Source organism: Thalia democratica, chromosome 4, assembly GCF_965202585.1.
Source record: "Thalia democratica chromosome 4, ktThaDemo2.hap1.1, whole genome shotgun sequence".
NCBI lineage: Eukaryota > Metazoa > Chordata > Thaliacea > Salpida > Salpidae > Thalia > Thalia democratica.
The window spans coordinates 22,784,238-22,810,287 of NC_139168.1; the positions used below are offsets into that span (position 1 = coordinate 22,784,238).

Here is a 26,050-nt window from a genome sequence, read left to right on the forward strand (position 1 = left end):
CTTTTGAAATTAAAGCCTTATTGTTATTACAGCAAGTTTCCTTTCTAGTTGTAATCTTAATATACAAGAACTTTCTCCTTGATGTGAAAATGAAGCTAGGGCCGGACGAGTTGCATGGCTAAATTGTGATTAATTTAATAGCTTGCTATTGTTCACTTTAGTATAAATAAAAATATATGAATTATAAATTTTTATAGATGTAAATTTATTCATAAAATAAAAGGAAGTATTGAAATAAACCCATTATATGAAAATTTCTAAGGTGATAAAATATACAAAATTATGTGAAATTAAGAAAAACCAATAAGTTTACAAAAACACTATTTCCGTAGGATATTTATTGCAACTATATTGCATCAAGTTTTAATCGGTAAATATTTTAAACACAACCTAGAAAACTAATAAATATGTGAAATAATTGATTGTGCAGAAAAATTTTTTTAATGTCATTTAACATAAACCATTTTAATTTAAAAAATCTTTTTGTTTGTTTTTTGGTCTGCTTATTTTTTCATGCAATGAAAAAGTATATTATAGTAAATAAAAAGTTTTTGTGATTTTTTTATTTTAATTTTTGATTTTGTACTATCCATAAAGACTAGACACTAAATTTTAAGTTTTTAGGAAAGTTTATTACAGTAAATCAAATATTTCAACGTTTTATAATATTTTATATTTAGGATTACTCTTTTTTGTTTTAATTTTAAATTTAATTTTAAATTTAACTTTTAAATTTGTTTTAATTGATATTTTAGTTTTAAAAAACAAAAATTTTTTTTTTTTCTAATTTTTTTAAATTAAATATAATTATTGAAATTTTAAACTGAATAAAAATCGTAAAATATTAGTATTAAGTTTTTGTTATTTCACTTATAAGCTCTTTTTAACATTACTTTAACTTTTAGACAGCATAAAACTACGTACTGACACATGGTAATGTGAATTTAAAATTTTTTAATAATTTAGAGTTTAAAACTATTTACTATGAAAACGAAATAAAGCACTTATTTTTAAATAATAATATAAAAGACACTAATTTACAGGTTTTTGTTAAAGTTTATTAAAAAAAAAGAATATAAATAATAAACACATGCATATTATAGAAATATAAAAACACTATATGCCAATCTCAATTTAAAACAAAACTTTAAATTTGTAACTAACGTATTTTACAACATTATAAACTTCTTGACTTGTGATAAAAAAAGTTCTGTATCACACTTTTACTACTAAAAATGTTTTTATACTGTTGTTAAAGTGATACGTAACAGGCTTTTTTTTATATACTAGTACAACCTGTCATAAACCTTTAGTCCGAAGTACTCAATTAAAAATCTTTTGTAACCAAACATATTTAATTAGCTTTATCAAATAAATTTTAACATTGTAAAACTAAAAATATTATAATTATTTATTAGAACTGAGGTACTTTTAAACAAGAAAATCCTGAAATGTTTCCTGTTACATCAAATGATTCTTGTGACCATTTATTGCTATTAACATCGTACAAGAGAACATGGTTGGAACTAGTAGGAAACACAGCTATTTTGTTATTAATTGAAATGACTTGAAAAGATGTTGATAAACACTCTATAAAGCATTCTGGAGGTGTTTTGAGTAAAACAAATTTGTTACTAACAAAATCATACACTTCACAAGAGTCATCAAAAATAAATAGTTTGTTTTTTATTGCAACTGATTCGTGACAAAATTTTTCTTCAATCATGTTAGGCATATATGTCCATTTATTAGCTACATGATCATATGCCTCAACACTGTTTAATAATCTATCATTACATCCACCAGTAACTACTATTTTTCCTTGAAAAACTTCACATGATGAATTATACCTTTCTTCGTTCATTTCACCAATTTCTGTCCAACTACAATCTACTGGATTAAACTTAAAACAAGATTTTACAGCCCTTCGAAAATATCCTCCCAAAACATAAATATTACCCATAAAAGAACATACACAATATTCATTACGTTTATCAGGCATATCAGCTACAATCTCCCAAGAACTATCAATAGTTGAATACTTTTCAATAGATGTTATACAATTATTCAGATTATTACTACCACAAAATATAAAAATGTCATCTTTTACGGACGTTATTTCTGACCATTCTCTGCCTTGTTTAAGTTGCGGTAAGTTTTTAACACTAGTGAAATCGTTTGATTTAATACTATACACATCGCGAACAACAATATTTTCTTTCTCGCCTTGACATACTATGATATTAAACTTATCCTGATAACAATACCTACCAGTGACGTCGCGTGGTATTTTTTTTAGGTGGTGCAGAATTTAAAAAAAAATCAATTATTTTAATAAAAATATATTTTTACTGTCAAGTTTGAAAACAACTGAACTTTTGCTACACCTGAAGATAAGCTTTGCTTTTAAGGGCATAGGGGGGATAAAACATTTCTTTTACAATTTGATCTTATTATATGTAGTTTTTACTAAGCTACAAGATGCTTTTTACAGATTTTAAAAATTCAGTACATGTTTTAAGATATAGCCGGTCAAAGTCAAAGGCAACAAAAGGTTCATAATGGGAGGCACAAACTAAAACAGTGTTTAAAAAAATGTTTTAACCCCCCCCCCCCCCCCTCCTCCCCTTTATGCCCTTAACATCTACTTTAGAATTATTTTACTGAAATTACTTTATACAGTTTTAATTTAACTCCAAGTCATCTTTTATCAATATTAAAAATTCATAAAAATTTTTGAGATATGGTAATTCACAGTCAGAGGTACAAATGAATCCTTATTTTTATAATATAAACTTTAACAACAAATAAATCAAATCACTTAAATCATATCTTTTTTTTATAAGTTGGCCTCAAAATCTTTAGATGTTTCTTTTATAAAACAAAAAGAAATTGCTAAATTAGATATTTAAAACACCAAAAAAAAAGTTATAACAAAAGTTAATTTTTTTGTATATATAAAAATATGTATTGATACTTAAAAATTTAAAACTTCTCTTCAACAAAAGTATAAAATTTTATAAAAATTAGGATGAAAAAGTTTAATTAAAAATTGTTTTAAAAATGATGGAGAATATAGGTTTTCAGTAAAATTGTATTTTTTGCTGTTTTGGTTTGCTCCTTGTATAATAAATCATTGTACTCTCTGGCTTTGACTGGTTGTAACTAAAAGTTTAATTGGAAATTTCAAGTTTATTAAAGAGTAACTATTAGCTTTCTGAAAAAGTTAAAATAAGAACAACATGTAAAAAAGTGCCTATACACCCTCCCCCCTTACCCCTCACTAATTTGCACATTTTTTTTACAAACATTAAAATTTTTATAAACTTTTTTTCTAATTTTAATGTTTTTTGTTGGAGTTTTAAAATTCAATAGTTTTTTAAGGGTATCTTTTCTTTACATAATTTTAATTTGTTTTTCATTTTGATGACAGTATTTTTGTCAGGAGCTCAACTCTTTTAAGTTTAGTTGTGAGGCTGTTGAACTTTTCATGAATTTTAAAGATAACTTATAAATATGTAACCATGATAGAAGTAAAAATTTGGTTAGTTAGTTTTCATGTGGCCATAGGAGTAAAACACTTATTTTTTAATTTTAAATAAGCTTGTTATTTTCAGAGTAAAAATTAAAACTGCTTTAGTCAGCCTGAATATTTTTCTAATTTGGTCTGTTTTAATTTATCTTGGGTCATCTTGAATTTTTAACATTTCTAAGTTATCCTGATTATGAGGCAAGGCAACCATGTTTCAACAATTTTATCTAAATTTTTTGCTTTGTTTATGAAAAAATTAAACCAAAAGTCATATAAAGTAGAGGTAGACTAAATTTTCCTAAAATGTTAAACTACTCTAAGTAATCAAAGTTTCTAAATTAAGGCTATTTACTTTATTTAAATATGTGATTGTTTAAATAATACTATTTTTTATTTAATATAAATCTAAAATATTTTTCTGTAAGAGTGAACTAGAAGTTTATAATAAACTTCTAAATTCTTTTTTTCAGAACTTAAATTTTATTATTTATTTTATTAACTTTATGATAACAATAATCAGTTATAGTTAAGTTTATGTATGCAGATTAAAATAAAAAATCAAATTTTTAAGACTTTGGTGATTTAGAGTTTTTATCTTTTTTTCAAAATATGCAATTTATGACAAATCTTTTAATAGAGGTGATCTGTTAAATTTAAAAAATCATGTGGGTACATAAACTCAAGTTTAATCCTTTGCAGTAGCTTAGCTTTGTTTTTATTTTATGTGTACAATAGCTTGTAGATGATACTTAAGCAGTCCTGTTTTAGGGAATTTTCAACTTAGCTTACTTACCGCAAGATATTGATTTTGCGGTAATTCTTGAAGAAATTTTGCTTTTTTTAATTCATTTGCGGCAGTCAGCTAAGAGTTTGCGGCAGTGAAGTGGGCAAAATAGTCGTTTTCAAAACTGAAGTTTTAAAAGAGATTTCGTTCAAAAAAATAACGAAAACGTTATAGATACTTTTTTTTTCTTACAAAATTTCAAGGTGGTGCAGTTGCGGCAGTGCAACACCCCACGCGACGCCCCTGATACCTACTAACATCTTTCAAGTTTCTCGTGTGAAAGCCTTTACTTTTTTTATCAATTATTTTATTTATGAAAGCAAGATTGTCTATGAAACACGAAATATTTCCTGAAATAGACTTAAGAGCAGGAACTGATAATAACGATAGGCGAATCTTCAAAAAAAGATCTTTTGCGTAAATATTGCGTTGTTTGTCATTTTCTAGCCAGGAGACTACTGCGTTAAAAACTTCCATTTCTCAATCAATGTTTAATTGATTACTTGATATTATTATTAAAATACATTTTAAGACTAACTGTGAAAATGTTGAATCATCAACGATAATTTGGAAACAGCGTTCAATAAGTAGCAAAGATTGTTTTGAGACAAATAAATAATTCATCAACCGTGAAAAATTAAAAAGTACAGCAGCATTATTTATTTTAATTCTTTCCTCGATAAAGTTTTCAAATTCTTTTTCGAACTCATCACTCAGCAAAATTTTGTTTTTTTTTTAAGATGATATAATAGTTTCAGTATTTGTTTTCGTGTATCCTGCATAATAAATATAAATTTAACAACATTTTTAAACAAGAACTATTATAAATATATTACCAGGATTTCCAAACTTAGTTGATATCGACCTTAGGGTCGATTATTAATATCTTTGAGCGTTAATTAGTAAGAAGTTTATAAGTTTGACTTCTTTAATTTTTAAAAGAAAATTGATAATCATATAGTTGAGGGGTGGTGAGTTATATGCATTTAGAAAATAAGTTTAAGAAACCCTGTATTAGACATTGTTTAATTATAAAAAAACACGGAAAATGAATTTTTATATTAACAGTTATAAACACTTAATTTTAAATTTTATAACTTTGATACTAGAACATAATAATAAAAACAAAAAAAATATTTAAGTTAATTTAATTCACATCGTTTGATAGACAATACGCGTGTCTGATTCTGAATTAAAAAAAATAACATACTGCAGTTTAAGTGAGAATATTTGAATTTAAATAAATACATAATTTTAATTGAGTACAATAATCAAGCTATAACGGAACTGTTACAAAGTTAGCTTTGAATTCTGTGAACAAAAACATTTTTTTACACAATAAACAAACTAAACTCTGTATATGTCTATTTTTTGTAAGTAAAAATAAAGCAAAGAGCCATGCAAACAAGCCAGAACTGGTACAAACAAACTTGAATAATAAAATTAGGTAAGTAAACTTAAAATTAAAAGTGTATAAATAAATACTTAAACAGTTTAAACACATTTCAAAAGGCTAAAAAAAAGGAATATAATATCCATTAATAAACTAAGGGTTAGACTTAAGAAATTATAAGAACCTTACCTGGAATAGTTTTCTTCTTTGTTGGAAGCAAGCGTTTTTCCTTGATTAAATTCAAAGTTTTTTTTCTGCTTAGCTCTACAAAATCAAACACTGGAGTGTTTCTACATGACAATTTACTGTTGCTCTGTACCGGATAAGTAGTTTCATCTTTTCTTTTCCGTTTATTAGTGCTACAACAAAGTGTCGTATTTATTGAAACGTTTGTGTTCTCTAATACAAGTTTATTCATATTTTGTATAACTATATCTGCAAATTTATTTGAATTCTTAAATTTATTTATAAAAGTATTATCGTATATAACAGTATAAAAAAAAGGTAAATAATGTTTAAAATAACTTGATCCAAAAACTAATCTGACTTTAAGTAAAGATTTCAAAACTTTTACAAAAACAATGAAGACTAAGTCAGCCTTAGCTTAGAAAAATTAAAATAGTCCTAATTTTCTGTTAGTACTATTTTTTGACAAGGTAACACTGTTTGACACTTAAAGTTTAAATCAATATTAACTGGTTTATAGAAAAAGTAGTTGTAGACTGTTGTTCTAAAGTAAAACAAAATACCTTATTGTAAAAACCATGGATTTATTTAATGGTTAACAATCTTAAAAAGCAGGCTTGATGGTTTTAAATTAAGTCGTGTACAAAGCCATTGTTCTAGTAAATAGAAGTAAAAGATACAAAACATTATTTCAAAAAAATCGATGAAATATTTTGCAACTAATATTTAATAGATTTAACTTCTACAAGATTTACTATTCTTTTTAACAAAAATGGTACCACAATAATAATAATAAGAGTTAATATTTAAAGAAAACATTAATGTGTTGAGATACTTTTAATAGTTTGTAAAAGTGAAATAGTTTAATTAAACACATTTGAGAAAAAATATTCAATTTGACATTTAGCACAGATAAATAACATATAAAAAAATTAAAAAAAACAAGCCTGAAATCTAAATCATGTCTAAAAAGACCAGAAATTTTTCAAAAAATTCTAACTATCCATAATTTCAAAAAAATCTCAAAAACATTTAAACTAGTCAGAGTAGTCTTAAGTATTTTATTTACATTATAACGGTATAACTAACCACACAAAATGTTCAAAAATGTTTGTTGAATCATTTAGCTTGAGTACAATAAAATGATATGGACAAAATTATTTTGTATTTAAAAACAATTACTAATTAAGAAATAGAGTAATTTTTGTGATTTACAGAATAATAAAGTTTTAGATTTAGTTTAAAAATTTTACCTTTTAGGTAAGCTAATAATAATTTGTAAACACAGTAATTGGAAAAACAAAAATTATTTTAACAAGAATATCCAATAGTAACATAATTATAAAAAAAAACTAATCAAGTCAAAACAAAAAACTATTGAAAATCAAAAGAACTTAGAATTTAAAACAGAAAACATATTTTTTTTGATAAAAAATATAAGTTTAGAAAAAATAGTATAAAATTAAAAAAATAAATTATCCAACTAAACTGACTTAGATAAAAAACTTGTAGCATATTCTTTTAAATAGTCTAAAAGTATGTAAACAAGCTTTAATATGTGCCATTACAGTACAAATAGAAAATAAGCATATTTGAAGGGTTGCCACAGTTTTAGGCGAAAAGCCAGCATTGGTTATCAGAAACTAACCAGAGTTACATAAAGCTAAATTGAGTATGCCTTGTTAAAAAAAAACATTAGTATCAGGAAAAACTGAAAAATAGATGCTGTTAATGAAGCTTACACTTATAAAATACACAAAAAATATAAATGTATTTTCAAAATAACAATTAAAAAATATATAAAGTCATGAAAAGTACCATAAAATTTAAGAAAAGTATTTAAACTAGTCTGAGAGTTGCTAAAAAATCAAGCTTTTTTAAAAAGTGTAAACTAGCCTGAGTTGGTCAGAGTTTTTAAAAATTTTCAAAACATCCTTAATAGTTTAAGAATGGAAAAAAAATGTTAAGTTTTATACATTTATGTTTTAATAGTTATTTAAATCTACCAGTTACATTCAAATTAAAGAAAAAGAAAAGTTTATTAACTTAACACAAATTGAGTTCGTATTTTTATTTTAAATTGACCTTTAAATATTTTACTTTGCATTAAAAAAATTATAGATTATAAGTATCATACTGAAAAAGTGAGTAAAATTTAAAATTAAACATATAATGTGTAAAACAAAAAAGTTTATCAAAAAAATTATGACAGAATTTTAAGTTATATTAATTCTAATACCTGCACACTTTTCAGCTTAATTTCTATGTTTAAATATGTTTTAGTCCCATGGTAAAGTCATTTTAATTCTAAGGTATTTATTTTTTTTTTGTATTTAGTTACTTATTTTTAGTTAAATAAAATAAGTTCTAAGTTTAACTGTAAAATGAGTTAAAAAAAACTAAAATTTTAATTAAAGAATATACATTACTGGTAGCATTTATATATATATATATAAATATATATAAATTTGAGAAAATAAAGCAAATAGGTTTTTAGTAAATTTTTACTTAGTACTTTGAGTTTTAGACGATCTAAATTTTTAGTTAGACTTCAGTCTTGGTTTAAAAACAGAGAAAAGAGATGTCAAATTATTAATAAGGTATAGTTTTTAGATCAAAAGTAAAATTAAAGATAATATTATGTTACTAAGTAAGAAAGAATCTGCTCTTTTATTAACTAATATATCTGAATTAAAAGTTTTAAAAACTAGCAACACTTCTTTCAGAATACACTTATGTTTCCTACAACTATACAAATGCTGCTAATTTAAAAAATAACATTGCTTTTATTAGCAGCACTTAATTAAAAAAAAACACATTGACTTGACTCATTCAACGACTTGCTGTACTGATACAGATATATTTCTTTTTTAAGTTTTGTCTGTTCAACCGCGACATTTACGCAAATGTTCAATTTTTAAAACAACTTAATTGGTAACTGATGTTAAAGAAATAACCGAAACTTTAATTGCAAAATAAAATTCTTGAAAGAACAAATTCATTATTTCTCGTCTAGTAGTTGGGATCTCTTTTTTGTTTTCTTAAAACCAAAACATATAGTAATTCTATTTTGATAAAGACTATATTTTAATTGCATTAGATTGAAAACTGTAATTAGTTATAACAAAGGATATCAGTTTTATTGTTTAAGACATCTTGTTTTTTTTGTTTACTATCCAGTTAAGCTTTAATACATACATTATTTTCTTTTTAATTTATACTTTAAAACTTTAATATTAATTTAAACTAACTTTGCTAACTTGAATATATAATTAATTTAACATATACTAGTAAAAAATAATAACACAAGTTAAAACTAATTGCACATTTAAAACTTTAAAATTTATAATTTAAATATTGTTTATAACTCAGCTATCCAAAAGTCGGAATGAAACAGAAATTGTAAATCTTTAATAATAAACTAAAACGAAGAGAAAACAAGCTTCTTAAAACTCTCTTATTTTCTTGCTGTTGACATCGAAACAATTTTTATAACCAAAATGAGAGAATACTAGACTTTTTTTAATTCTAGTAAGGCAAATTTTGTATTTTCTTGAAGTTTAATGAACAAGTAAGAGCATTAAGGAAATCTTAAAATGAATGATTGGCTCAAATTATATTTAGAAAAATATTCTTGGTTAACTTAAGTAGCCTTAAAGTTAGCCTTAAAAATTTTTAGAAAAGTAGTTTAAAATGTATATTTAAGATACAAACTGCTATCTCGATAAGATCAACTTTAAAATTAAGCTAGTAGCCTTAATAATGTTAATAAATTAAACTTTTTTTAAAGTTTTGGGAAACATGAACTTTAATAAATTTCATTCAAATTAATGCAGAAAATAATACTGATTTTTGTTTCCATTAAATCATATAAATTAAAAACTAACAACACTTAAAACCTGTTATTCAATAAAGCACTATGAAATACTTGAATAACTTCAAAATTGAATCCTATAATATTCAAAAACTTAATAGCTGTTTTTTTAAAACTATTGTAAGCTAAAGATAAAAAAGTTACTTTAGTATAACTAAAACTCAATAAATTTTTAAGAAAAAAATTAGTTTAATTTATTAAAGATTATCAAGAAATATGAAGAGAGGTAAAAAATTAATTTAAATATCAAAAACAAAAAAAAAAAAAGATTAAACTAATGAAGTTTCACTGACTAAGTTTTAAAAAAATTTTTGACTAGTATTACAAATATGTATATATATATTATTAAAAAAATTGAGCATTTTTCAGAAAAGTTTATTTTTCAACTTACATTTTGTCATTTGAATGTGTAACAAATACTAAAATAAACATGTGATTTTTTTTTGCAAAATGAGAATTGTGAAATAAAAAAACGTTTGTTCGTCTACCTACATAACAAACAAATGAAAAAAAAAACGATTAAAAAAAAACACTAATCTTTTCATACTTCAACAACTTTATAAGTTAAGACTGCATAGTATTTCAGTGATTATAACTTCTTAAAAAGATAAAAAACATTTTATTGATTCAAAGCCTTTAAGACTCTTACAGTTTGAAAATTTTGTACAGTACTAATTAAACTTTGAACTGAAAAATAAGAAACAAATATTTAATAAATTTTAATGCTATCTTGACAAATAACATAAACTATTTTTATTTAGAAAACAAATCTATTAATCCTCAATAACATTCGATTTTTTTTAGATCCAAAATTCGCTTTGTTTTGTTGTTAAACAGTTAAAAAAATATTAAACTAATACTTTCTGTATTATTTTAGACTGTAATGCTTTAAATTGTTTTCATATTTAAACTGTTAGTGTAGATTATAAGTAGTTATAAGTTCTTTATATTTATTATTACATTGCTTAATTTTTAAATTTAAACTACTTTTTAAAAATAAAATACATAATAAGTATAAGAGTAATAAAACTTTAAATTCCTACTAAAATATTTAAATCTTTGTGAAGTCTAAAGTTTTATAGTTAATACAAATATAAACTATAAAATGGTTGTTTTCAGTCATTTTATGTAAGGTAGCATACATTTTATTTGTTTTATAATACAGTACTTTTTATACTTAGTTGTTTACAAAACACTTAAGCAAAAAAAAAAAGTTTTTACTAATTTTTTGGCTAGAGAATTTATTTTTAAAGTAAAAGTATAAATAAGTAATTAAATATAGTTTTAAATAATAAATAAAATTTTAAATAATTTTATACATAATGCAACTATATTGTCAACATCTTTTCATATATTTTAAAAAAATAACTATGAAATATACCAAATAGGTTTTGGTTTTAAATTTACTGATCTTAATTTATTTGTTTTAACTTTATCTCAAGAAGTTTATTCTTTTGAATCTAGAAAACATTGTTAATAACTATATAAATGAATAAGTTTAGATAAACAGTGTTAGTTTTTGATTTTAAACATTTAGTTGTATAAATTAATACATGTGCAAAAAATAGAGAGCAACTACTTTTTGAAATGGATTTAGAATATTTTACTAACATATACTTTTTTAATCAATTAATAATTAATCTTAAATTCTACTTTAAGTTCATTTTTATGTGATAATTTAGACACATTTATGAAGTTTTAGTTTAAATCATGACAGTTAACAAATCAGAAACATCAACATAATAGTTTTTTAAAGGGAACAAATGTGTTTATCTATAATGGAGCTCAAATTTAACAAAAAGACAACTTAAATACTTTTTATTTCAATTTACAACCTCTATTTTTGAATTACTAAGTTGAACCATCTTAAAAAATATATTTATAATATATTTTCTTATATTTCACTGTAAAATAAAAAGTTTACATAGTTATAGTTTTGAAAAATTATTTTTGACTTCAGAGTGGCTACATATTAAAACTAACTAAGAACTAATAAGCTCTGGTTACGAGAAAATTATTAAAGTTTATGAACACTGAATACGTAGACAAAAATTGTATATATACTTGAAAATCATAAAGAAAATTCATTACTAAGAATTTCATTCAGTAGAACAGTTGAAGTAGAAAAAAACTTTCTTTATCCACTGATCAAGTTAGGTAAATATTTTTTTTATATAACTTAGAAAAAGTAAAGTTTGAATTTCAACTGTTCTAGAGTTAACTCAATTAATTATATTTTTGTTTTAAAATTATTTAATTATAAAAAAAATATTATTGTTTTAATAAGCTAAAATCAAAACTATTTTAAGAAGAAGCTGAAAAATTTGTAGGAGTAATTTACAATATAATTAACCTTTCTAATAAGTTTAACACTCTGTTAACTCTAAGAAAAAAATATTTAATGATAATGATACCACTTTGTATAAGAAATTAAATTCTTCAAGTGGTTTTTTTTCTCCATGTGTGGAATTCGAACTTAGTTATATTTTTTTATACAGTTTTTATTTAGTGAGTTGAATATTTTCATAGTTGTAAAAAATCCTGAATTCTGGAAAAACCTGGAACTTGACAATTAAGCCTAGAAAAACCTTGAATTTGAAAAGTTTTGAAAAACCTGAAATGTTGAACAACAGTCACTAAAAGTCTTTTAAAAAACTAAAAGTTTAAGTAACTTTTACATTTTAAGTATGAAAATTTATATTTGACACAAAAAATCTATCATGTAATTTTTTTTTTGTAATCATCAAAAATATTTTCATAAAACACACATTTAAAATAAATTTATCAAGAAGAGTGAATATTTTATCAAAAAAAAAAAACTAAATTTAAAATTTAACTAAAACAACCAGAAAATAAAATCTTTATAACTAAACAAAAAACCTTAAAACTACAAAATTTTAAGCCTTTTTTTTATGTAAAACAGTAAAATAAAGATTAAAAAAATTGAAAAAATTAATAAAAAAAAAACACCTTTTTTTTTTGTTTTTTAACAAAATATGTTTTGTAATCAATAAACTATATTATGCTAAAAAACAAATGAAAATAGGTGGAATTTTTTTAATAATTTTTTTTTTATTTTCTTTCCTTATCTTTATTTTATTATTATACATAAAAAAATTGCTGAAAATTTAGTAGTTATAAGTTTTTATTTAGATATGAAGATTTTTTTTTTCCATGTTATTATAGTTAAATTTAAAACTGAATTAAATCAGCTAGTTCAATTACAATCTTAAAAAATTTTTATTAAACAAAACAAGACAAGAAAACTTGTACTATAAAATTCAATAAAAAATCAGAAAACCTAAAATAAAATTTTAAAGAGTAGTAGCCACCTTAAAATAAATTAGGAAGTTTTTAATAGACTTTGTATTTAAAATAAAACTTCATAAATAATTCAAGCTATTTCAAAATTTTAAGATGCATTTCAGACCAAGGGCTTTAATATTCACAATAAAAGTAATTGTAATAAACTTATTTACGGAGGAATAAAAGGCTTTAATGATAATTAGTAATTTGCAAATTTATACTTAACTTGAAAACAAAAAATAGTTGTAATTAAATAGTTTAATTTAAATTTTGAATGTTGCCACACTTGTCAAATCCTGTACAATACTAATAAAAAAATTCAATGAACCCATTTTGAGCTGTTTTAGTTTCCTATTTAAACTAAATTAAAAAACTAGTTCTTCTAGAATTATATTAATGTTATTTATTGGGCATGACTATAATATTTTAGGTTAGTAATTTATTGCTGATTGCAAAGTAAGTATTTTAAAACGCAAGCTTATTTTAGTTAAATTATACTGTTAGTAAGAAATTTCCATAAGTTTCTATAATAAAATAAGACAAGTAAGCTTGAACTTCAAAGCTTGGAGGAAATTTTAAAATACTAGTTGCTAGCTTGAAACCAGTTTAAAGTATTTCTTAAAAGCTTCTCATTTGAACTGTTACTTATTTACAAGTTAAAGTTATATTTAAGTAATTAAATAAATTTTTACCAAGGGCTTAGTAGATTTAGAAATTAACAACTAGAATGCTTTAAAAAAAAAATATTTTGTTTTTTTTTTAGAAAAAACGTCTGAAGTTGCAATTACTCAAGTGGTAATTTATTATTTATTTTGTACTGATTCAAAAACAAAAATTTCAAGTTGCAATAAACGAACTAAAACTTAATTTTGATTTTGCCACAGACTTATAAATCTGCACAAGACTGCCAAAAAAGTTTAATTAAAATATTTCTGCTTTAAAGCTGTCTTAGTTAGTTATTTTTATTTGTATCTAAAATAATACACTTTTTAAATAAATATTTTATTTAATGTTATCTAATTTTTCATAACTATAAAAATTTTAAAGTTGGTAATTTTTTGCTGATTAAAAAAATAAAGAATTTAAAACGCAGGCTTGTTTTTGGTTTCTGCCTCTAATTTTGAAATAGTTTTTGGTGTTTAAATACTTTTAAATGAGTAATAGGAATACTTGTCATAATTATAATTTAACTAATTGAAGCTATTTACTCAAGAGTTACTTTAAATCCGGGTTTCAAAAGCTTTTTTTCAAACAAACCTTTTAAAGAAATAAGAAAAACTATTGCAAAGTTTCAAATTAAGGCCTCATGGCCCCCCTTTGGCCTCTTTGCTACTCGTGTCGTGGCCTACAAAACTTCTGTAATGGCTCCCAAAGTGGCCACTTGGCCCACTTTGGATCAAAAGCTTGTAGCTCAGTATTCTTCTAATCAAAATAAAAAAAATTGAAAAAAAATCAATCTTTGGCCACTCAGGGTGTTACTTCATTTAATATAGCAGCTTTTATTAATATATAGTTTGCTAATTACTAATCATGCTCTTAAATAAAGTAACAAAGGAAAAACATCTCAGATTTACATATAACTTAAATTATTAAAACTCGAATTCCGACAATTCAAATTCTTTAAAAAATATTTAAAAAACTATATTTCAAAAAGTAGTATAAATTTGAAAAAAAAAATGTGTATGTAGATCTTATAAATATCTACAAGCCACTTTAAATTTTTTTAAAAATCTTAAATATTTTTCAAGATATTTTAAAATTACCAAAAATAACTATAATATTTACTTTAATAAAGTCATATCTAAAAAAATATTAATTTTTTCGCGAAAAGAAAAAAATTGCCTGTATATATTAATATGATTTACATATGAATTTTTTTTAGATAAATATACATCACTTATTTATTCTTAGTCGTTTCAATTTTTTATTAAGAATTTGAATTTTCCGAATTTGAATTGTCCAAATTTGAATAGTCGTGCACCCTTGTAACAGATATATATATTTGTTAAAAAGTTAGTTATTATCATTTATATATAACTCTTAGTTGTTACATTGAAAATTCTTTTTTGTATAATCTTAAGAAAATAAGTTTCTATTTTTAACTAAAATATTAAGTTTTTTTTTTACAATATATACTGATTGCTTAAAAAAAACTCATTATAAAAGTTATATAGTTTACATCATACACAACCTGTAAATATAATAAATAGTGAAATACGATACAATTATTGACATAAATATAGTATTAACATCACTTTGACAAACTTAAACTAAACTGTATCACTTGAAATTAATAACATGGTGTTAATTTAATCGAAAATACATTGAAAGCACAATCAATTAGTAGTACAAGTGAAACTTTAAGAAGTTTCAAAATATATTTTGTTAAATAACGTACCTATTACTTATCCTTAATAGCATCTTGTGAATAGTTTGTTATATTTTTTAAGACTTAGTTTAATATAACAAACTGAGCTGAAAAGCTTTAAATGTATTAAGTTTCTACTATTATTTTCTAAACAACCCTTTATCTTAAACTATAGTTTCCTTAGGGAAATATTTAAAGTATTTTATTTGATACACTATTTTTTAAATGATTAGAATTTCAATATAAATGCCAATTTTCAGAACATATTATACAAAAACAAAATGTCCAGAACATATCCAGAACAAATTTGCTGTCCTGATCATCCAGAAGCCGCTCTGATTGAAGATTATCGAGCTGGAGATATGGTATTTCCGTTTTTATTATTGTTTTTAAATTTATTGTCTTACTTTTATATACTATATCAAATATAGGTACTCTTTTTTATGTTACATAAAAAGTTAATGTTACAGGTGTCTTATTTTTATACAGCATGTTTTTATGGTATTCAAAAAAGTGGTTTTTATAAGTGTGTCTTTTTATTAATATTTTTTTATAATATGTATATCGTGTATTTTACAGGTTTGTCCTGAATGCGGTCTCGTTGTTGGCGACAGGACTGTTGACGTGGGTGTTGAGTGGAGAACGTTTTCCAAGGACGGTAAAAACGCTACCAAAAACAAGGTGGTATCAATTATTTGATTTATTTGGTGTTTGCCCGTTATGTTTTAGTTATAGAATTAGATATTTTAATTTAAAAATATATAACTATACGTTTCCAATATTTTTAAATCTTCAACATATTTGATTTTATTGAAACTAATTGTCAAAATTACATTGACATAAGTTAAGTTATAAAATATTTGAAATATGTAAGTTAACAGCAACTGGCTACATATACTTTTTGTTATTTAGTTGCGTTCACATAGCTCGTCAGTGATTAAAAACCACAAATCTTTGCAAAATTATGTTTTAAATCATACATGGGCTGTTAATTATTAGTTAAGCTGTCTTTAACTTGTAAGCTACTCATTTACTAGCTAATTTTATTACAGGACATGTCCCGTGTTGGAGATAGGGGAAATCCCCTTCTGGGAGGAAGCGATCTCTCCACAGTCATTGAAGTAACTCCTGGAGAGCCCGGTGCTTCAGGTTTTATTTTGTATTATAAATTTTCAAGAAGGTAGTAGTTATTTTTTTTTTTTGCTTATTTTAGTTTAACAGCTATTATAGTTGATTGTGCATTTTTATGGTATGTTTATATATAAAATGTTTTGCATGTTTGCAAGACTTTTTGAACTGCATTAAAAATGATCGTAAAATAAAACAAACTAAATAAATTGTATGTTAGTCAACTAAAATCTTTCTGTATAATAAAAATTTTGTTTAAAAGAGCCTCACCTAACATTGCGAATTTTAAAAGCTGTTGTTTAAACAAGAAACACTGACTAGTTTTAGTTTTTATAATGGTAATAAATCAAACTTATAAGTAAGTTATCATGTATTAATTATAATAAGCTGTAAATACTGCAGTCAGTTGAATTATACAACTTTACAAGTTAAGTGAAAATTTGAAATACCAGAAAACTACTTATAGCTTATACTATAATTCATTGTAAATGAATAATATTTTCTTTAAATATAATTTTTTATCCTCAAAAGATTGTTGTATATCTAAGTATCACTTTATTTTCTACAGGATTTTCTAAGAACAACAGAAGAACAGTGTCTAGTACTGACAGAGTGCTCATAAATGCGTTCAGAGAAATAGCGTCCATGTGCGACAGAATCAGTATTACTACTGAGATCAAGGTAGTTTGGCAATTTTTTTACATTTTTTTCAGGCCATTTGATAAATATAGATGTGGTAGAACATGGTTTGTGCAAATCTAACTTAACTTTGAGAAGGATATTACTACTGAGATCAAGGTTCAACACAACTTTTAGGTTTTATAATTCTTGTTTATTAGCAAAAATGCGATGTTAGCAAGAATTATGCATGTTAACACAGAATTGATTTTAAACTTTAAACTAGATTACACCGCATGTTTTTCAAAAGGAAGTAGGTCACTAAATAATGTTTGGTATAAAAAAGGCAAAATAATTTCAAAACTGTAATACACGCACTTCAATATTCATAGTAAGGGCAAACTTAAAACAGTATAATTCTAAACAAGCAGCTAGTGATACAAAATGAGAACAATGATACATGTGTGCTACAATGACAAATATTATTAATCTAGCAAGGGTTTACCAAACTTTTTTTCAAATGGCCCCATTTAATAAACTAAAATAAGCTATAGTTCCCTCCAACAGCAGTTTTCAAAAACTTCCAATAAAAATGCCTGAAAATTTAGCCCCCTGTAATTCTCTTTTTTTTTTCAAATTATCTAGCATAAATTTAAAAACGTTTAAGACTTTTTTTTTCGCTGGCTATAACCAAATTTAAAACTATGACCATATGGCCCCTTTGTGTCTTTTTGGCTGCTCATTGCCCCTAAATTTCTGTAATGGCCCATTTTAGAGAAACGGGTCAAATGTGCACAAAGGATCATTTTGCACGCCAGTAAAAAAATATAAAACACATTAAATAAAAACAAGAAAAAAAAAACTAATTTAAAGGTTACCGACTGAGGGTAAGGGCTAAGAGTAACAAGGATAGTCAAAATAATGATTAAAAATATAACTAATAATAAATATAATAAAACAAACGAGACACATAAAAAAATAAAATTTATTGACCATGGGTAAGGGATAGGGATAACAGAGATATAAAAAAAAAATTATACAAACAAAAAAAAATAATTTAATCCTTAAAAAAATGTCTTCGTGCAAAAGAGACCCTTTGTGCACATTTGACTTCTACTCCGCTTTCGGAAACCCTGATCTAAGCAAACTGTTACAATATAAAAGTGAAAATAATGTTATAGGATGCAGCAAACAAGCTGTTCAAGGAAGTTCACGAGTCAAAAACAATGAGAGGAAAGAGGAATGACTCCATAGCTGCTGCTTGCCTGTACATCGCATGCAGGCAGAAGAATGCACCACGCACTATCAAAGAGGTGATGCGTTAAATATTTAGTTTTGTTATTAAGCTTGCTGATGTATTGTAGTTTTGGATAAACCACACATTTATAAAAAGGTAATCTGTTGAATGTTTATTTAAATTTTTATAATATAAAAAATATGATAGTGCGTTGCAAAGTATTTCAGAGAAATCACTATTTGTTATATAAACTTAATGTATAAATCTGTGTTTGTAAAAAAAGTAATTCTAACAGTATAGCTATGAACACTAAATATACTTTAGTGGATTTTACCTTCTATTTGTCAGTTTTAAGGTGGTAATACAAAACTAGTTTTTATAATCTTTGTATTTGCTTTTTTACAGTACACAAAAACAAACAATCCGCTTTTAGTGCTATTAATTACAACTAATAAATTTTTAATGTTTAACGAACTAACAGATAGTAGCAATATCTCGGGTATCTAAGTAGGAAATCAGTAAAATGTTCAAACAGATTTGTCGGAACATAAAAACCCAAGTTACTTCTACAAATACCTTCGATTATGCAGTGAGTAAACTTATTTAATTAAGAAATAAAGTAATTATTCAAATTTAAACAGTACTGATCTAAAAACTTTATAACTTGAACTCCATTTATAAACAAAAAAATTTTAGAACGATTATTATATGAAAAAAATATTTTTTTTGTTAAGAACTACATTTGTGGCATAATGGGCAAATTTTAATTTCGAATGTTTTTTTTAAGTTTTTTATCATTCTGTCTGCAAGCAAATGTTATTAGAAACATTTATTCAGGACCGTTTCTGTGGCAAACTGGGATTGCCGTTTAAACTGAGGCATGTTGTGAAGACGGTGGCTGGTAACGCGACTGAAAAGAACTTGGTTCGTAACCGCACCCCTCTGTCGGTTCTTGCTGCTGCTATTTTCCTTGTGGCTCAAGCATCAGGACACAATAAGTCTCAACAAGGTTTGTAATTGTTAAGCTGGTTTCCATAAAACATATTGACTTAATTTTTCATCAGGCATGTTATATTGGCTTCATATTTTTTATGAAAACTAAGTTAGTTTGAAAGTGGTATTTAATACAGCTAGTACATTAGTATTTATGTAATAAAAAATTACAAAACCCATTGATTTAGTTATTCTTTACTTAATTGAAACTGTTCTTGTTTTAAAACTTTTATTGAAGAAACAGAGGCTTAAAATTTAATATTATAACTAAATTAGAATTGCCCTTTTTTACAGACTTTGATAATTAGTATTAGTCGTTTTAAGAATCTATTTTCTTCAAGTAAACTTTAAAAGTTTGAATGTTTTCTTAAGCCAATTTTATAAACTTACAAGCTTTAATAAAAACAAGGTTGTCTCTTATTACTGTCATTTTAGCTACTTAAGCATAGTTTGTTTATTCGTTTACAAAATTGTGATTTATTCAGGGTAGCCAATTTATCTGGAATCCTAGTAAAACCTGGAATTTGATAATGAAGCTATAAAAATTTTGAACTACCAGGAATTTAAAATATTTGGAAATAATACCTGAAAGAGCCTGGAATGTTCAACTAATGTTACTAAAAAAAGGGATAACTAAAAATTTTGAATTTTTTTTATGTTAAGTAATGAAATTTCAATACGACACAAAAAACCTATCATGTAAACAAAGTTTTAGATTTATATTAGCGTTACAGCATCTTTAAAGAAAATTTTTCATGTTTTTTTACTGTTTAACAATTATTTTTTACTTTAAACTTAGTTTAGATTTGAAATAGACCAAAAACAAGTACTTTAAAAAACCCGGAGAAAATTTGCTAAAAACCGGTAGTCGACCTCTTTATTTTTAATTCAACTGCAACATAAACTACTATATAAACTATAAGGACATTTAAAATAAAATTACTGAAATTTATATAACTTTAACCTTCTGATAGTCATTCCATCAAGTAATGGTCTTCAACTTTTAAAAGCTATGAACAATAGACCATAAAAAATATATATTATTCTGAAAGATCAGCATTTTTTGTTTTGAGTTTTATATCAATATTTAACGAGTTAATAACTGTAAATTTATATTATAAACATTTTTAATTTAAAGGGATAAAATAAACGTCTTTAAAAAAAAATTCAACATCCTTATATTATCATAGAACACCATGAACACCACTGCTTTAAGCAACTAGTTAACTGAGACTATTTAGGTTTAGCCTATAAGCTTGTAGTACTTTGTTTAATTATTTAGGACCAACATTAAGTAGATCATTAACCCCATTACCATTAATTTCAATTTTTTATCACTTATATATATAGTTTGTATATTTTATGCAGATGTTGGTGATATTGCCGGAGTTGCCGAATCTACAATCCGAGCAACCTACAGAGAAATCGTAGGACACATAAAGCAGCTGTTTCCTGCAGACTTTGCATTTGTTACTTCAATTGGAAAATTGATGCTGTTGTAAACGAATGAAAAATATCTCGTTTCTTTTACTTTGTAGTGCAATAACAAATTGAAGTGTAGTTTAATATGTATACTTAAATAAATTTGAACTACTTTACAAGTACTACGATAAAAACTTTATTTGAATAAACGTCTAAAGTCGTGTTATTCACGTTTTAATAAACGAAGTCGTAAAGTTTTATGTGTAATATGTTTCTTATTCTAATATTAAACCAAACGCAGTGAATAAACTAATTGTAGATATACAAAACTTGTAAAACCTTAAATAAAAAAATATCTAAGCAAATTGTAGTTTAATATTCTATTGATTTTATATGAATTTCTGAGTATAATTCAAACACTATGTTGGTATTTGAGATAAAAAGTAAATGGTTGCAGTTTAAAATCTTTTATTAACCCTTTATGTATGTGTCATCTACTTATGACTTTATTTTTGAATATAAAGATACTGCTCGATCAGTAAAACCAAGTAAAACTAAAGAATTTTTTGTTTTTTGCTTAGTGGACAGATCTAGCAATTGGATGTATTCAATGATCAGGTCATTACACTTCAGATTTGATGAGTTCAATTCAAGATTTTTTTTTACGATCGAAATATTTAAAAAACAATTTTAATTAACTTTGATTTAAAAAATGTTTGACGCTCAGAAGATAATGGATCCAAATTTTTCTAATAGTTATGAAAAAATAATTAAGCTATAATAAAACTTTAAAATTTAGAATGTTTAATAATAAAAAAAAATGCTATTTGACCTAATTGAAAAAGTAAATTCTATTTAAAACATTGATTTTAAAGATCAAATAGTTATACCTCGAGTCAAGTTCTTTTTAACAAATTATAGCAGAATGCAAAAGTATAGACTAAGGTTGTTTACATTAAACTCTAAAAATATTTCTTATTTCTTTTTATGGTTATAACAAAATGATTCAAGTATAAAGTGTTCTCTCCAGAGTCAGTTTTTAAGAGATGCGTTTTATTAAATACTTTTAGGTAATGATAACTTTACAAATTAAGAAACACTACCCATAAAAAACATCGCATTTGGGATACTTAAATCATTAGTCTTACAGTTTCTATTTCATGAAAGCTGTTGTGGACGTAATGTTAAATAGTGCTAAGACCAAGACAAAACATCTATAGATATCTCTTTAAGATTTCAAAAAGAGTTGGTAAAACTTTGTATGGCTTCATTAAAAACTTAACTAACTTATGATGTATTTGTAGTATGAGACTCTTTAACTAAAAGTAATAGAGTTAATTCATCGAAAAATAATTTGAAACGTATAGTTTTGCTTAATTTTTCGTAAATTTTATGTTAAACTAAGTTCTAGTACCTATATGATTAAGTTAGCTTAATGAAATAATGTTTTTATCATCTAGGTTTATTATAGTTTTAAACTTTTGAAATTAAATTAAAGCCTTACTGTTATTACAGCAAGTTTCCTTTCTAGTTGTAATCTTAATATACAAGAATTTTCTCCTTGATGCGAAAATGAAGCTAGGGCCGGACAAGTTGCATGATTTGTGATTAATTTAATAGCTTGTTATTGTTCACTTTAGTATAAATGAAAATATATGAATTATAAATTTTTAGAGATATGAGTTGAGATAAATATGCACGGTTCACCAACAGATGTAAATTAATTCATAAAATAAAAGGAAGTATTGAAATGAGCCCATTATATAAAAATTTCTAAGGTGATAAAATAAACAAAATTATGAGAAATTAAGAAAAACCAATAAGTTTACAAAAATACTATTTCTGTAGATTTATTGTTAATATATTGCATTAAATTCTAATTGGTAAATATTTTAAACACAACCTAGAAAACTAATTAATATGTGAAAAAATTTGATTGTGCAGAAATTTTTTTTTAATGTCATTTAACAGAAACCATTTTAGTTAAAAAAAACTTTTTGTTTGTTTTTTGATCTGCTTATTTTTTCATGCAATGGTAAAGTATATTATAGTAAAATAAAAAAAAATTGTGATTTTTTAATTTGATTTTTGATTTCGTACTATCCATAAAGACTAGACACTAAATTTTAAGTTTTTAGGAAAGTTTATTACAGTAAATCAAGTATTTCAACGTTTTATAATATTTTATATTTAGGATTACTCTTTTTTTGTTTTAATTTTAAATTTAACTTTTAAATTTGTTTTAATTGATATTTTAGTTTTAAAAAAGAAAAATATTTTTTTTCTAATTTTTTTTTAAATTAAAAATAATTAATGAAATTTAAAACAGAATAAAAATCGTAAAATTTTAGTTTTAAGTTATTGTTATTTCACTTATAAGCTCTTTTTAACATTACTTGTATACTTTTAGACAGCATAAACCTACGTACTGACACATGGTAATGTGAATTTAATTTTTTTTTTTAATTTATAGTTTAAAACTATTTACTATGAAAACGAAATAAAGCACTTATTTTTAAATAATAACAAAAAAGACACTAATTTACAGGTTTTACTTAAATTTTATTAAAAAAAGAATATAAATAATAAACACATGCATATTATAGAAATTTAAAAAAAAATATATGCCACACTCAATTTAAAGCAAAACTTTAAATTTATAAGTAACGTATTTTACAACATTATAAACTTCTTGACTTGTGATAAAAAAAGTTCTGTATCAAACTTTTACTACTAAAAATGTTTTTATACTGTTGTTAAAGTGATACGTAACAGGCTTTTTTTTATATACTAATACAACCTGTCATAAACCTTTAGTCCGAAGTACTTAATTAAAAATCTTTGTAACCAAACATATTTAATTAACTTTATCAAAAAAGTTTTAACATTGTTTAGCTAAAAATGATATAATTATTTATTAGAACTGAGGTACTTTTAAACAAGAAAATCCTGAAATGTTTCCTGTTACTTCAAATGATTCTTGCGAACATTTATTGCTATTAACATCGTACAAGAGAACAAGGTTGGAACTAGTAGGAAACACAGCTATTTTGTTATTAATTGAAATGACTTTAAAAGATGTTGATAAACACTCTATAAAGCATTCTGGAGGTGTTTTGAGTAAAACAAATTTGTTACTAACAAAATCATACACTTCACAAGAGTCATCAAAAATAAATAGTTTGTTTTTTATTGCAACTGATTCGTGACAAAATTTTTCTTCAATCATGTTAGGCATATATGTCCATTTATTAGCTACATGATCATATGCCTCAACACTGTTTAGTAATCTATCATTACATCCACCAGTAACTACTATTTTTCCTTGAAAAACTTCACATGATGAATTATACCTTTCTTCGTTCATTTCACCGATTTCTGTCCAACTACAATCTACTGGTTTAAACTTAAAACAAGATTTTACAACCCTTCGAAAATATCTTCCCAAAACATAAATATTACCCATAAAAGAACATACACAATATTCATTACGTTTATCAGGCATATCAGCTACAATCTCACAAGAACTATCAATAGTTGAATACTTTTCAATAGATGTTATACAATTATTAAGATTATTACTACCACAAAATATAAAAATGTCATCTTTTACGGACATTATTTCTGACCATTCTCTGCCTTGTTTAAGTTGTGGTAAGTTTTTAACACTAGTGAAATCGTTTGATTTAATACTGTACACATCACGAACAACAACATTTTCTTTCCCACCTCCACATACTATGATATTAAATTTATTCTGATTACAATACCTACTAACATCTTTCAGATTTCTCGTGTGAAAGCCTTTACTTTTTTTATCAATTATTTTATTTATGAAAGCAAGATTGTCTATGAAACACGAAATTTTTCCTGAAATAGACTTAAGAGCAGGAACTGATAATAACGATAGGCAAATCTTCAAAAAAAGATCTTTTGCGTAAATGTTGCGTTTTTCGTCATTTTCTAGCCAGGAGACTACTGCGTTAAAAACTTCCATTTCTGAATCAATGTTTAATCGACTACTTGATATTATATTTAAAATACATTTTAAGTCTAACTGTGAAAATGATGAATCATCAACGATAATTTGGAAACAGCGCTCAATAAATAACAAAGATTGTTTTGAGACAAATAAATAATTCATCAACCATGAAAAATTAAAAAGTACAGCAGCATAATTTATTTTAATTCTTTCCTCGATAAAATTTTCGAATTCTTTTTCGAACTCATCACTCAGCAAAATTTTGTTTTTTTTTAAAGATGATATAATAGTTTCAGTATTTGTTTTCGTGTATTCTGCATAATAAATATAAATTTAACAACATTTTTAAACAAGAACTATTGAAAATATACTACCAGGATTTCCAAACTTATAGGTTACAAAAAGAATATAATATCCATTAATACACTAAGGGTTAGACTTAAAAAATTATAAGAACCTTACCTGGAATAGTTTTCTTCTTTGTTGGAAGCAATCGTTTTTCCTTGATTAAATTCAAAGTTTTTTTTCTACTTAGCTCTACAAAATCAAAAACTGGAGTGTTTCTACATGACAATTCACTGTTGCTCTGTACCGGGTAAGTAGTTTCATCTTTTCTTTTCCGTTTATTAGTGCTACAACAAAGTTTCGTATTTATTGAAACGTTTGTGTTCTCTAATACAAGTTTATTCATATTTTGTATAACTATATCTGCAAATTTATTTAAGCTCTTAAATTTATTTATAAAAGTGTTATCGTATGTAACTGTATGAAAAAACGTAAATGATGTTTAAAATAACTTAATCCAAAAACTAGTCTGACTTTAAGTAAAGATTTCAAAACTTTTACAAAAACAATGAAGACTAAGTCAGCCTTAGCTTAGAAAAATTAAAATAGTCTTAATTTTCTGTTTAGTACGATTTTTTGACAAGGTAACACAGTTTGACACTTAAAGTTTAAATCAATATTAACTCGTTTTTAGAAAAAGTAGTTGAAGACTGGTGTTCTAAAGTAAAACAAAATACCTTATTGTAAAAACCATGGATTTATTTAATGGTTAACAATCTTAAAAGGCAGGATTGATGGTTTTAAATTAAATGGGGTACAAAGCTCTTGTTCTAGTAAATAGAAGTAAAAGGTACAAAATATTATTTCATAAAAATCGATGAAATATTTTGCAACTAATGTTTAATAGATTTCACTTCTAAAAGATTTAATATTCTTTTTAAC

General features: G+C 24.3%; 1 pseudogene; it reads left to right on the top strand.

Annotated features, from left to right (window-relative positions):
- Window positions 1-14,436: 14,436 nt before the first annotated feature.
- Window positions 14,437-20,921, top strand: LOC145833135 (transcription initiation factor IIB-like; annotated as a pseudogene).
- Window positions 20,922-26,050: the final 5,129 nt, after the last annotated feature.